Genomic DNA, 15538 nt, shown 5'->3' with positions numbered 1-15538 from the left:
TGCTGATGATCTGAGCCCTTGTCATCAAGACAGTAGGTGTAGCTGTGTTAGTGACATGGCGTGGTGTGTGGAGAACTTAGTTGCTGGGCTTGTCCTGCCTTGTATTTAGCACAGTGCCCTGTAGACACTCAGTAAATGTTTGGTGCTGATGAGGAGTTACAAGTCCTAGGCTGGCTTCACAGGTTGACACTGGTGTTGCCTAACTTTGAAACTAGAGAAAAATCATTCCTTTTCTGTAAAACCTGGCAGATGCACTGGACTACCCATAGAAACTTTGGAATCAAAGTATATACTTGGGAAAGACAATTTGCTAATTTCTAGTTACTGCAAGAACAAATTTTGGATCCTATGAGTGCAACTTCCAGGTATTCAGCTGAGGCACAGAGATTAGGGAAAATCAGGAATACCCTTCATTAAGGACAAAAGCACTACACTCTGCTCTTTCATATTTTGTTTCCTGTCCTTCTGTGCCCCAGGGCAATTCACCTTGTACTCTTTTACCATCTTTATTCTCATTTTGGGGAGGACATTGAAGTGAGGTAGATGGAGGTGGGTAGACAGAGAAGCATCTGATTTGAAGTCTGCCTACACAACACATACTGCACAGTAAAAGCAGATTTCACTGCCTTGACTTCATCTGAGCCTAATTTGTTTTCTGGTTTTTGTGTTTGTAAGTCAACTCTATGTGGTTACTTCAAATAGTGGCAGAGATTTGTTTTGGGCTCCTGATCAAAATCTAGAAGAAGGGCCCCTTCCTAACCCACTGTTTCCAGAAATACTCTTTTCTTACCAAATGGGAAGCTTCCAGGGTGTAATTTGTTCATAAATTTATCCAATACCTTCTTGGCCTGGTGATATACCTACTAACTATAGCTAGATCTTTCTCTAGATGCTAGGGATAAAGTTGGTAGCAAAATTGACCCTCAAGGAGTTTACAGTCCAGGAGACAGACAATAAACGAATAAGCAGTTAATGTGTAATTTAATGTCATGTAGCAATGCATGATATGAAAGAAAATAAAGCAGTATCACCAGGAGCTTATGGCCCACAGTGACTTCCTCTGAAGTTTTTGGGAGGGTTGTTTTAAAGGTATCGAGTCACTTCGAGTTTTGAAAGGGAACCTGCTAGCTGGAGAGGTCTAGGGAATGCAGAATGTTTAGTTGGAAGACACTGAGAAGAGGTCACTTGTCAAGTTAGTGGTTCAGACCTAAATGGCTTTAACTATATAGAGCATACCCTCTTTGCAGGGCACCTCTCAGCTTTTAGGCAGAGATTGAGCTTTGCCACCCAGAGGACCTTTAAGTACATTTATTGTTTGTTTTCTTTGTCGTCTCTTTATCACCGTACTTCTGTTGTTGTAGCCTGGTTGAACTGTATTGATTTTCACCTTCCTCCTTTCCCTTTTTCTTTTACTGCTTGTACTTATTAACAAGAACTTTGAACCTTTCTACTTCCTTTTTTTAATGGATTTTATATCCAAATTAACACCTACAGTACCAAGGCGTCTTCTGGGTCTTCTGTTCTCATCTTTTCTCATTTCCTACCATTAATTTAAGGAGAAACCAAAGTCTGTAGCCTAAGAATGCAGGGGGCCCTGGCTTTGCCTCTGAGTAGCTCTGTGTCTCTGAGGTAAGTCACACTGTAGACATCAGTTTCTTCTGCAAGGTGAGGCATTTGGGTCAGATGGCCTCCAAGGCCTCTTCCAGCTATAAAGTTCTGTGAACATTCCCTGTCAGGTGTGTGTGTGTGTGTGTGTGTGTGTGTGTGTGTGTGTACACGTACGCACTCTGGGGCCTGGGGCATCCCACTGTCCATAAAGAACTTATCAAGGCACTTCTCAAACTCACATCTGTGGGATTGAGTGTTTGCTATTCTGACATAATATACACTCTCTTTTATTGATAATAACTGTCCTTTAGGCTAGAATCAGTATTTATCATAAACAGAAACAAGGTTTTTGCACTTCTACCTGTCCCAATGATAGATACTCTTACGTACTTCTCCTCTACATACCTCCTCACCCTTCCCCCCACACAAACATATCATTTCCTAAGCTAGTCCTTAAAAAATAGTAATTGTATCTTTAAGAGTTAATCTTATTTTGGAACCAGTAGGGCATAGGAATGTGAGGATGGTCAGACTGGAGAAAGAACGCTGCTAATGTGTTATTCTCTGTTCTTGGGCTCAGAATGAAAACTGCTGCTGTCCTATCTAATCTGCTAAATTAGAATCTCATGAAACAAGCATGAAAAGGGAGTCCTTCTCCAATACCTGAAAAAGAACCAAGCAACTTTCCTTGGAGAGTCCCTGCACTTTTTTTTGCCTAGCTTTCCCAGTCTGAGGTAATGTTAGTGCTGAAGAAGGCCAGGGAGAGAGAATCTCAACTCTGTTTTTAAGAAAAGGAATGTAGGAGGGTTTACAACAATGTTGGTGACGATCTGCTAGGAATTAGTGCACCTCACACTCAAAGTAGAAACTGACTAGCCAGAGGAGTTTCTTAAAGTCTTTGCAGTACACATTAAACATAAGTGATTGAATTGGTAGCCCGTATAGACTGTAGTGATGGCAGAGGCAACCATAGAAATATTTCTTTGAAAGTTTGTGATGTTCACTGCATACGCAGTGTCTCATCTTTAAATCCTTATTTAAACATAATTTACAGAAACTAAATCAGTTTATATTGGAGCTAAATTCACAGTCAAATGCAAATTAAACTCTAAAAGTCATTTAAAATTAATGATATGCCCAAGAGGATAAGTTGTGTTAGATTTTTCAAAGATAGTGACTGGCAGTGTGGGTAACAGACTTCAGTTCCTGAAGCAGGTTGAGACCAATATTGCTTTACATCCTCTGTTTATTACTTCACAATATCCAGTCTCTCATAAACAGTTCCCTTCCTGCCCCCCCTTTCTTTTTCCCTTTAATAGGAGGCTGTATATATATCTATCTATATATAGATAGATATATAGATAAATAGATACATTTTTTTTTTCTATTTACCTTGTAAAAGCGTTCACTTTGCCTTAAAGCACTAGATATAGACAGAACATGACCTAAGAAGAAGTACTGGAATTTTATTCTTCTTCTCCCCCATTTTCACTTTTTTACCTCAAAATCCATTTATTACCAAAGGTACTTTTCTGGAGGGGAAGAGGTAGCAAAGAACCCTAAAGTAAAATTCACAGCGTTTTGAGAAAGCAGATTAATGGGAATTGCAAGTGGACTTGAAAATTGAGAAGCTCTAAGCTTGATTTGTATTTTCATATTGACTGTTACTATAGACTCCATCACAACATTAGGAAAATATCAGAAAAATACCAGGGCTTAACAGGTAAGGTTAATTGCCATAGAAAGGTAAATGAATTTATTAATTATAAAATTAACATATGCTTTATCTGGAGATGTAAAAACTCACATTCACTCAATCCAAAACATTTTTTCCATCATATAAACTGTCACAAGGACTAAGAAATGCTCACTTTGAGAGCTCACTGTGAGATAATGCATCCACGATAAATCTTTTTTAACTTTCAATTTTAAAGAGGGTTTTAATGGCTGATTGTTCTTTGAACTATGCTTTAACGTTAATAAATGGAAAAAAGTCTGGAATATTGAAGTGTTTCATTTAAAAAATTTTTTTAATTGATGCTTGCCTGTTTTAAAAAAATAAAATGCACACTCTGGGAAACACAGCTGTTAGAGCTTTGATAGAAGTTATGATTTTCAACAGTTGAGCTATAGTTTATGGTACAGATGGTACTTTGGATATAGCTGAAACAATAATTGATGGTTTCTGTTTCCCTCCTCCTCTATTAGATTGAAAAGAGTGGAATACCTTTTTCCCAAGACAGGAATTTTTTCAGTTTCCAATTACAGCCTATATCGAATAAACAACTTTTCTATTGCATATTCTGTACTTCTCCACAGTAACCTGGGTGTTGCCCCCTTTCTCTTCTCATTATGGTAGGCTTCTCTAGATTTGAAATAATAGTTTTGAGGAAATCCTAATTCTCAGTATACTAACCTGCAGTTTATAAAGCCTATCTTCAGGCCAAGTAACATATAATTTTTCTTTTAGAATACTAAAACCAAAGCCTTGCATTGCTCCAAACAAAATTAGCAAACAAAACAAAACTCTTCTGAAGCAAAAATGGCAGGCACCAATGTCATATACTTTAAAAAAAATTCAACCACAGGAATTACTAGAAATATGGATATATCCTGAATTTTGAGCAGGTAAAAAACTATGTTTCAAATGATAGGTAAAACATAGAGACTATTTTAAAAGGGAAGTAATTCTTTCACACATTTTTTAAGTTTTGTTTTACAACATATGTTCAGACCAAATAAAGTTTGAGTGATAAATCATTTTTTTCATCTCCTATTCCAGTGTTTTAAATTTGACAAAGCATATTTTATTTTTAATTCCTCTGCTGATTTTTATTCTGAAAAGTAAAGTAAAATTACGATTTTCAGCATCTGCTAGTGGTTCAATTATCATACTATAAGGGTTCATTTATAGCGATAGTCTATTCAGGGTTTAGATGTGACAAATTATGGTTCAAAATGCCACAAATTAGCAAAATTCTTCCGTAGGCTCTACGTTTTAAATTAGTATTTCTACATAATAAACTATTGTCCAACATGTTACTGTAGAGAAACTAACTTTAATTTGCAGTGCAGTTTGTCATTTACCCATTGACTGCAGTTGAAGTAAAAGTTAGAAATCAAAACTGTGATAGTTACTTTCTTGTAATAATTAACATTTGCTTTTAAGACAATAGCGTTTGTAGGATTTTTTTGAAGCTTAAAAAGTGCTTTACTTTTTAAGTTAGATTCATCCTAATTACAGGATGTATTCCTAATAGGGGTTTTCTAGTCTTTCATATGAAGATTTACAAAAGAGGGAGGGCACTGGGTGGGGAACAAATCCACTACCTTGTGGTAGTGTTTCGCACTGTGCTCTTGTAAGACTTAAAGGAGTTTGAGTCCTAGGAGAGAGATCAGGAGATAGAGTTGTTATATTACAATATATTCCCCCCACCCTTTCCCCAAAGATTTCTCAATACAGGCAAGATACAGTGTACAGCTTACTTGGAAGGCGTCTGTAATATATAGTCATCCTTCACCTCTCTATAAAATTAAATCCCAAATCTGTTTTCTCTGTCGGAGAAAACTTAAGTTTTGTGTGAGTTGGGAAAGGTTTTGAACCTAGAGTTCATTGGACGCTCTTTTCGAAACCTGTCTGCAGTTCGTGATGCTGATAACTTTAAAAGCCACCCACAGACTGCCTGGCTCTCAGACCGCAATCCCCTTGCTGGAGCGGAGCGGCTCTCCCGGGCTTACCTGAGTCGCTTGTGCGGGGGCCGGGCGGGGGCCGCAGTCGTGCGGCGCTGTGAGCGGGCTGTGAGCGCTCCGGGAGTCGCCCGAACAATGCGAGCGGGGCGCCGAGCGCGCCCGGCCTAGGGGCGTTACGTCACTGTGCTGCCTTATAAGGCGCTCCGCGTGTGCGGCGCGGGCGGCGGGGGCGCCGGTGACAGCCAGACCCGCGGCGGCGGCGCTATAGCGCGCCGCGGCTCTGCCGACGCTCGGACCGTGTGAACGGACGGTCGGTCCGGGCTCCCCGCGGAGGGGAATGGGCGGCGGGCCGGGGACGCTGGCGCCCTCCTGCCGGGCTAATGGAGTCATTGGGGGTCATGGTCGATCTGCTTGTAACTTTTCTCCCTCTGGGGCTCTAAAGCTTCTGTTATTGCTTGGGATTCTTAAATACACATCATGTTATTCTTATTTATACTTTTGTAAATATGTTTTTGTTATGTTTGTTTTTTGGTTGCTGGGGGAGAAGGTGGGAGAGGGAAGCCAGAAGTCTCTCTCTTGCGCGCTTTGATTTATTTATTTATTTTTGGAGACATCTCCGGGAGTGATTTAGACTTCAAAACTTCTCTTTTCTCTTTGTAAAGAGTAGGGGTCCTCAGAGGATAGTATTTTATTTCCTGATGATGTAACTACCAAACAATTCTTCAAGTGATGATGGGAAGGCCAGATGAAATCTTATTTTTTTCAGTGTTTTTCCTGAGAGAACCTCCTTGTTCCTCACTTCTGCGTGCCTGCGTTTTAACGAAAGTAGTTAAAACCAATCAGTTTATTTGGCAGGGAAAATATTTATTAAAGAAATGTGATTTTTTGTGCTGTACTTTCAAGACAAAGTATAAAAATAGAATTTTAGAACCAGTTTTAATTCATCTGTTCTCTCCTACCAGCACACAAAATAAAACAAAATCAAAAAGACCTGAGAAGAAAAAAGAAACTGATCAAATACGATTGAATTAAGCTTGTTACCCTTTACTCTGGGGCAGATTTGCTTGTATAAATACTTTTTCTGGTAAATGAGAATTAGCACCCTAAGTGCTTTGCATATCAATAAGCGAAGTAATCTCTAAAGTCCTAGCCAACTATATTAATCTGCTAAGTAAATTAGAGACGTGACTGCCTCATTTGTGAGTTTCCAATAACTTGAGTATTTAATTTTAAAAATTACATTAAAATAGGATTGCTTCCTATTATAATGTACATGTCTGTAGAATTATTGTTTCCATGTGTTTTGTCAGATAACAAAATAGTCCGCTTGTTTCTTTTTTTTAGTGTGGAGTGGAGAAAGGTTGGTTGCAGAGAATTTATGGTTAGCAGAAATGGCGTGGAGAAAAGATACAGGGCACAAAAATAAGCATGTATCATCTTTATTAAACTGTGGGCTCACTTTAACAGTTCTTCATCACTCTACCTGTCTACTGAGAAGCGTATTAAACTAACCCCTGCTTTTTGTATATAGTGTTTTAAGAGAAGTGAATGACCATACTTGTCAGCCGAATTTAAATTTTAATATTTGATTTGCAGTTTTGTATTGACATTTTAGATATTGGTTTGTTAAATACACTTGTGAAGTACATTTAAATCTTTTGTCTCCTATGCTTGCCTTGTACTTATTAAACATCCTTTGAGATTTTTATACTAGCTTTGATTTGTTACAGATGAGATAAAATAACTTATGAAAGTTGCGTGAAGCACAAACACCTGAATCTCAGCTCCGGTAGCATAGTGTACCTCAACCCAAAGCTAGCATTTTTGCAACTTCTTCTGCCTCCTTTCCCTTCTGATGGATACAGGGGCTTCCTAGCATTTGACACTACCTTTTATTTCTTTTTTATAGTTTTGTACTCATGCTTTGCATTTATGTTCATGCTTTTGACTCCCTAGTTTCCCTGTAAAATACGTCAGCATTATTTCCTCTTTTTCTTTAGCCGAAGTAACTGAAGAGTAGAGAAGTTAAATGGCTACAAGACTTGTCTAGGGTTCTTGAAGCAAGAGAAAAGGTTACTCCTAGTCCCAAGTTCCTTGCTTGTGCTGTTACTCTCTGAAGCACTGGTCTGTGACCAGCTATGACTCAGCATTCCAACTGAGGTCATGGTATGTGACTACTCTCTTCAGGAACCAATAATAACTCTCATTTGTTGAGCTTTTAGTTCAGACAAGTCACTGTGCTTAATACTGTACATGCACTCCATCATTTAATCTGCATAATGCATTTTGAGGTGGTTGTATCCATAGTTTTCAGATGGCAAAACACATTTAGAAGGATAAAATTGCTTGACCAAGGTCACACTGCTAGTAAAGTAGTGAAAGCAAAAATTTGAACCAGTGTTTGTATATACAGCCTCAGTCTTGTCTTCTGTTAAGGATTTGCTCTGAATCTCTCAGAGCCATTGTTAGAAGTATTCTCATTTAATCGAGAAGTTTATATCTTTATTTTCAAGACTGAGTATTGAACTAGGAAAACTAAAATTCACGATTTTCATAGGCCACACACCAGAGCCACCCTGATTGTGTGCTGAATAACCTAGGGAGTGTTGCCTACATTGGAGACATTATGGATTTGTATATTTACTAAGATAGTTTTCTTGAGGATGTTGGCAACATGTGCTAATAAAGTTAGAATATTATAACAATTTTCCAACAGCTGAAAGTCAAAGGTCTTGAAGAAGGGGAATCTTTATCTAACTGACACAAGGGCACACTGGGTCTTGTACTGTACACTCCAGCCAGCCATTGGCATTGTGCTCCACCAGCCACATGAGTCAATGAGTAGACTTTTATCTCCTTTCCTCTTCCCATCAACATTCTCTTTGTGATATAATTTTTGTTCTCTTAGCTTCTGATATATATTTATTATGAAAAGAAAAGAGTTATGACCATTGTGCCTCAGTGTTGGCAGAGAAAGTTTTACTTTTTACTGAGAATTTTACTGTCCAGTTGCTATATGACTCTTCTCATTTTATAATCAGAAATTTCCTACAAATAAGTATACCTGCAAATAAAAGTCCTTTCTGCAATTAGTAAGCTGAATTTATGATCTAAATCAGCAATAGCTTTAAGTTATCATTTGGAAATGGTACAAGGGAATTTTTCTACCAAGCTAATTGCTTTCTAATGTGGAAGAAGGCTTTGTAGAGGACAAGGCTGAAAACTAGGATGCATCGATTCAACTGAACTGTATGAGGTCACTTTCATTAGGTAGTCAAAAACAGTTAAATATCAGCAGTTCCCCATAGTTCAAGCTATTGCCAGGAGGTTATTACAGTGACCACAGCAACCAATGTATTAGTACTGTCCACAGTGTCATCATTATTTAACTGTTTTAAAATACCATTAACATGTTACTAAGCAGGTCAGAGCCAGTTTTTCTCTGTGAAGTGACTGCTCTTATTTTCTTTCTTGTCCTGTCTCACTGCCTTTATTTCTTCTTGTGACTGGTAAAGTCTTTTAGTCATCTGAATAAGTGCCAGAGAAGCAGTATTCATAATTAGCTGAACCTTTTCTAGAGCCACCCACAATTTTACTGTTGGTTCTTTCATCAGGTAAGGGATGATACGCACCGCTCTCTAGAAGCTCTGCTGCAAGTTTGGGATGGTAACACTAACTTTGCATGTGATACGTTTGCTCCTTTGCCTCTAAAAGAGTATATGTGGAAACACTATAACAGGCAAAGAAAAACAACAGTTCTTATTATGGTCATGGTCCTGTTAGGTGAAGCTGAACAAAGTGGGGATAGATCCAGGATGGCATGGAGAGAAGCAGAATGCTGTGGTCCTGCATTGCATCAGGCTGCAGTTGGATTGGCCATAGTGTGAATCTTTGGTTCTAAGATATTCCTCCTGACAGAACATTCTAACATCTCACACGCAGATGTCTTGCAAAATGGCTTTGCCTCTGAGCATTGGGCAAGCCTGCCATGGATGTGGTGCTGATCGCTTCTCTGCTGCTACACAATTTAGTAGGAAGGCTAAAGGGACTGAGCACCACAGGTGGGCAACTGTGGAACTTGGAACCAAAAGGATAGTCTAAGGGTGAACGCAACTTCTCTGCATGCCAGAGACAGTTTCTAACCTACCTCTTCCTTTTACTCTTCTTTCTGTTCCCCAGGTGGTAACTACCTCTCTTTGTACACATAAATGCCCGCATGAAATATACCACCTCCGAGGCAGCACAGTACTTACACTGTGCGTTGAGAGCCTTAACCAGCAGTTAATGGGCTGCAGTGAACTTGAATTTACACATAGACTGTCTCACTATCACCTGCAGCCCAAATCTCCTGTCCCAGGCCTCCTAGTCCTTGACATTTCCAGAGGCTTCTCAACTATTCCGATTCATACTTTAGCTGACTTTGATTTTAGAAAGGGACCAATCCTCTTGAGAGTTAATTTGGGCTGATAGCAACAGTGTCAGTGGTAATGTTAGGCAATGGGAAGCCCTTTATTAACATTAAAGTGAATGCTATTTTATGGCTTTAAAAATTAATTTAAAAATAGTTAAGTGCCCATGTCATAATTTGGAAAATGCAGAAAAGTCAAAAAGACATTTTACAACTAGTTCTACCACATGAATACTGCCAACTAGTAACAATTCCATGGACTGTGTTTCCTTTTAGTCTTTTTCTAAGCATTTGTAAAGCATAATTGTTTTTATGCTGTGGACCGTAATTGTGTTTTATTTCTTATGTTTTAACTTTTTATATTATTTTAATTATGTTCCTGGCTTTTCTGTAGACATTGGGTCATTTAAAAGCATGTATTTGCATATTTTCCCTAGAAATGGTGGTCACAAAGCCACCTGCTGACACCACCATGGTTTTTTCTTCAACAAATGAAATAAGGAAGTCCATATTTAATGGAGACTCTTCTGTTGATCAGAGACTTCCTGTTCTTGGTTTATGTGGGATGCTGTGAGTTGCCTATGGGCCTCTAGTGAGCATACCAGTAGGTAAACAGAATGACTTGAAGAGAATGAGGAATTGATAATATGACATCACCATAAGATTATTAAATGGGAAGCAGGAAAAGCCTGCTATTTAGGTCCAGTCCATTTGCTTATTTATTCCTGCAAACATTTTGTGTTTCCTTGACAACTAATAATAGTTTTGCGAAATTGTTGAACTCACAAGTATTGCTGCAAGAGTATAAAAAAAAAAAAATCCTCGAATCACAAAAATTAGACGGAAAAGACCTATTAGGTCATCTTCTTTGTCCCTTGCCAGTACAGATTGTTCTCAATACTTTGTTCAGTCCATTTTTTAAAGGGACCTTGTAAACTAGTTTGTATTCCATGTCTTTTTTAAGTAGTGTGTTTTAAAAGAAACTACTCTGACAGATTTTTCTATATAGTTGTGGAGCCTGATTTCAGGCTAAATATTTTTGGAGGAAGACCTATAGGTTCAAAGTACAGTTGAACAGGTTTTTTAGTTGTAATTCATTGGAACAGTTTAGGGTGTTATTGGAATAGTTGACCAAGTAAGGGTAAGTTGAATTTATGTTTTCTTTTATCATTGGAAACTCAAATATAACAATACATGAGTATAAACTTTTAATCATATAAACTTATTGAAATGGATCTAGAAGACCTAAGGAAATAAAGCATTTAGAAAGTTAAAAAAAAAAAAAAGTAAGAGGTTTATTCTACAGTTATTTGGTTATTTTTATGAAGGAGATATTTTATGATCTTCCTTCCTGTCCCTGATTTTGCTTTGTTCATTATTTATAGTTGATTATTGCTTGATGTGAAGGTGGCTACTAGTTGTAAAATCCTTTTGGTCAGGCAACTTTTTCCAAACCCCAGAAGGACAGATTAAAACTGTCTCACAGAGCAGTCAGTGGTAGTGTTATAGACTAAATGCTTCACTTCCCTACATTATGGCTAAAGATGTCTCCACTGGGAAAAATGGTGAACAAATTAATAAATAACAAATGTGCTTTGAATTTTATTATGAAGGATGATCATTTCATAAAATCACATTTTATAGTGTAAAGGCCCTAAAAAACATCTACTCTGCCTATTACCACTCTTCATTCTCCCTTTTTAAGTAGATGATAATTGAGGCTTGGAGAGATTAAAGGACTTGTCCCAAGCAAGGTCAAACAGTAAATTGCCAATCCAGCCACTATGTTTCATGTGTCTGCATATCTCTGCTGGGAAACATGAAAAATCAAAAATACCTAATTAAACAGTGTGATTAGAACTATCAAAATGAATGTGTCTGAAATCCTAATTAATATTAGTGTAATGTACCTAGAACTAATTTGGAATATTAATGAGCAAGTTATCTGCTTTATGGATTAAAAATGCAATATTTTTGTTGCATTTCTTTTAAAGATCTGTATATTGCTGGTAATCAACTCAAGCCACCAAGATTGGTAATGGGTTGACAACTCTGGTCAAAAATTTAATGGCGAGATTTGAGCTTTTAATATTAATTCTGTGTTATCACTTAACACCACTGTCTTGCATGCTTCCCAATTGGTTATTCTGTATATGAGAAATCCTTTTATAATTTACGCCACTAGGCATCCAATCTACATCATAAAATACAGGTTTGGAAGGGAGGTCAAAAGTCTTGTGTTCACCCTGAAATTGAAATCTCTCTCAAGTGAGAATTTCAACCTTCTTCCAGGAGTTGGTGCATACACAGTCCAGTTGTCATTAGTCAGAGCTGAACAGCTCCAAGTGATTTGTTACTTTCTCAACAAATCCATTCCATTCTGAACTAAAAACTGGCTTCCTCTAACTTTCACTGACATTCCTGATCTTTCTGTGAAGCCATATTGAACAAATACATTGCTTTGGCATGACAGTTTTTTAAATATTTGAAGACAGTTTGTCCTCAATTGTCCGCTGTTCCTATTTGAGTCCTTTCACAGCCTGTGTCTAATGGTTTGGTGCTCAGAGTGAATAAGTTACTTCCACATGTTAGGATCATCTTCCCCTTTATAGACTTACAGACTCTGTGTGTGTGTGTGTGTGTGTGTGTGTGTAAACCTAAATTATCTCAGCATTTTAGGCAACCACATCAAACTACTATGTCATTGAGCTTACTGATCACCAATATCCTAATGAACAACCACACACAGTATTTTCATCATGTGCTGCTCCCATGATAATCTGGGTTAATCACTTCTATCCTATGTTGGTTTTGTTTATATTATATCTTTGTTATAATAACAACAATAATATATAGCACATTTATTGTTTAATGGATGCCATGAACTGTGTGCTTTACATGTAACATCAATTTTGATCCACATAATGACCCTGTGGGATAGATAACAGAGAAACAGAGAGATGAAGCAACCTGTACAAGATCACAGAGCAAGTAAAGAGTGGTACCACAGTTTGAAGTGCAGACTGACTTCAGCAACCTCTGGTAGAAATCACACTTAATGTGTTGTAGTAGATTTTGGTCTTGAGGGTAAACAGTACTAAGCCTGGAGTCATAGGACTTTGTATCTCTCTTATCTGCCACCTAGTTCATTAGGCTTGCACTATGGGATAGTAGAGTGAGAATGGATCATCTCACTGGAGATCATCTGGTCAGCTTCCCTCATTTTATAGTTTGTATAACTGAAACTCAAGCTGTGCAGTAGCCTGTACAGGGACTTGCAAATGGGGCAAAGCTCTGGCCAGTGTGCGGTGCCTTTTCTGCTGCAGAACTTTGAAGTGTTTCTGCTTTGTACAGTTTCTTCTCTCTCTCTTTTGTCTTCTCCTCCCTCGCTTCCCTCTTCTCTTTTTTTCTTCCTTCCTGTCTTCTTCTCTGCCTCTTTAATTATTTATGGCACTTATAAGCATCAACACAGCAGTAACAGTAATAGAAATCACATTGAAAGGATCACTTAAAAATACTACCATACTATGTTTTAAACTATTATCATTTATTGCCAACGTCTGAATCTGTAAGTTCTTTAACTTTATCTTTTCAGATTATGACATAGATTTAAGAGTCTTATCAAATATATTCTCAAAATCCCTCTCACTTAAGTTTCATGGTTCAAAGAAGGGGAGGGAAGGAAAGGGAAAGGAATTGCTATCATTTATTGAGAGCCTAATATGAGGTGATTATTCTGCCCAGCCCTCTACCTTGATGTTGCAAACCTCCTTCCTGCTCTATGATATTCTACAAGTATGTGAGGACTAGCACAATACCCTGCAGAGAGTGGGTATTCCACAAACCTGCTGAAAGAAGAAATGACTGGAAAGAAGTGCTTTGGATCCAGCAAGAAAAAGAGATGATGATCACATGTACACTACTCCCACTCATTGACTGTTAGCTTTTGGTCCATTTTATGTGCCATTTGTTTCATATCCATGGAGGCAAGTGTGTGTGTATAGGATGCTGTGGGATCCTATTTGCAGTGCTATTTGCAGTGATAGATTTTGACCTTGTACTTTTAAATCAACATGATACTGATTGTCTTGATCTGGAAACTGTTCTTTCTTCCATTTAATCATTTCTTTAATTTCCTTGATCGCAAGTATTATTTGCTAGGGAAGTTTCCCCATGGGGGTGTATTTAATCATGCAAGTATTTATCATGATAGCGCTCTGACGACCTGAGGACTTGAGGAGGGACAGAGTTTCCTCCTAATGCTTGCCTCTTGGCAAAACATAACTTAAAATAGAGCTGATTTCTTTTCAAATATAATCAATTCTAATGAAAACTGATCCAGCTGAGTTTTGAAACACATAGAATCAATTTTCAGTTACCATGAATGGCTCCTGCTCTAGTGATACCAGAATGTCCATGTTCCAGCTCACTTATTCACACCGGGAATCTGGAGAGTCACTGGTGTTGACTCTGAGTGACTTCAAATTTGGACTCTGAGATTTATCTCCAAATGCTGATATACTCTAAGATTGACAGAAGTGATAAGTTTATCATAAGATTGCTTATTTGTCTCATTACTAGTCTGTGCCACTTAGAGTGTGCTGTCAATTTTCAAATAAATCCTATGAATAGCTCCATTATATTTCATTACCTTACCTTTCATTACAAAAATTAAAAGTTCTTTGCTAAGTGCAAGTATTTGAAATTAGCATGCATTCATAAACTTACATTGACATTTCTTCATTTTATTTTTTTAGCATATCAGTAGACTCAAAATACGAAAATAGCTTAGGTCTTGCTTCACCTCCGATAGGTACTGACTGACTTTTGCTTAAAATCAGACTATTCATCCATCCATCCATCCTCTATCTATGGCTGTTGTTTGCTGAAACCTTGTGGAACAGATGTCTAACTCTCTTCCTCTTTCTTCCCTCATCTTTGCTCACAACCAGACACACACACACACACACACACACACACACACACACACACACACTACACAAGTACACCTTCAGGCTTTTATGTATGCTCACTAACAACTACAAGAGGAAATGAAGGATAATAAAATTTAACTTTTTAGATCAGGAATGGGCATCTGCTTCCCAAAGGCCGTGTGTGTTATCTTTTTGTCCAGTCATGGTGACCTTCAACAACTAATAACACTTTTCATGAGTGAGGATTAACATCAGTCATTTATGCCAATATATTAGTAGTAAGATTGGGGGGAGGGGGATTGGCAGCTGATGCATGGCTTTTGCATGTACAACACTGAAGAATTTTTATGCTCCTGATAGGATAAAAGGGCCTATGTTCTCCAATTAGGTAGTGTCAGTGAGAAGATATGATGAAATTCATAATATTTGCTCATTGGAATGGAATTGAGTGGATGAAAAAGATATTACATTTTCCCTCCTAAATTGAAGGAGGTAGGATGTCAAAGGGCATACTGTGGGGAGGGGGACTTGTGATGATTTATGGTTATACAGGAGTTAGGCATCTACATGCAGACGTGGTAGTCTGCATCTACCATGTTCTTTTAAGAAGCACTCAACATATATTTGTTGAGCACCTTCTGTGAGTATTTATCACTAGGCTGAGTACATGGTGATGAGGAGCAGAGAGTATAAAGTATGACCCTGCCCAAATTATGTTGGGTAGATAGAACAAACAAATGAACAAAAGCCAAAAACCAATTAATATTGGGATGCTGAGTTTGGTGAAGTAAGAATTTTTACAGAAGTTTCAGTTAGACTTAGAAATATATCTGGGTGGTCTTCATAATAGAAGATAAGGTTCATCTGGACCTTGAAAGGTGAGTAAGTAGTTCCAGGA

The 15538-nt window shown here is 37.9% G+C and overlaps 2 protein-coding genes across 9 annotated transcripts in view; one reads left to right on the top strand and one right to left on the bottom strand.

The window, feature by feature from the left end:
- Positions 1-15538, top strand: part of CMSS1 (cms1 ribosomal small subunit homolog) — a 352758-nt gene that overhangs the window by 51055 nt on the left and 286165 nt on the right. The window lies entirely within an intron of this gene.
- FILIP1L (filamin A interacting protein 1 like) overlaps positions 1-15538 on the bottom strand; it is a 289653-nt gene that overhangs the window by 50507 nt on the left and 223608 nt on the right. The window contains exon 1 of one of the 6 annotated variants that reach the window (XM_057696274.1): positions 5347-5480. The exons of 4 other annotated variants lie outside the window; for them this stretch is intronic. The gene's annotated coding sequence lies outside the window, so the exon portion shown is untranslated. Of the gene's footprint in view, positions 1-5346; positions 5481-15538 lie in introns of those variants that run through there. One more of the 6 variants, XM_057696275.1, reaches the window with a different exon arrangement.

This window comes from Hippopotamus amphibius, chromosome 10 (genome assembly GCF_030028045.1).
Source record: "Hippopotamus amphibius kiboko isolate mHipAmp2 chromosome 10, mHipAmp2.hap2, whole genome shotgun sequence".
Classification (NCBI taxonomy): Eukaryota; Metazoa; Chordata; class Mammalia; order Artiodactyla; family Hippopotamidae; genus Hippopotamus; species Hippopotamus amphibius.
Note: the sequence above shows the minus strand (reverse complement) of the source record. Positions and strands in the feature narration are given on the sequence as shown.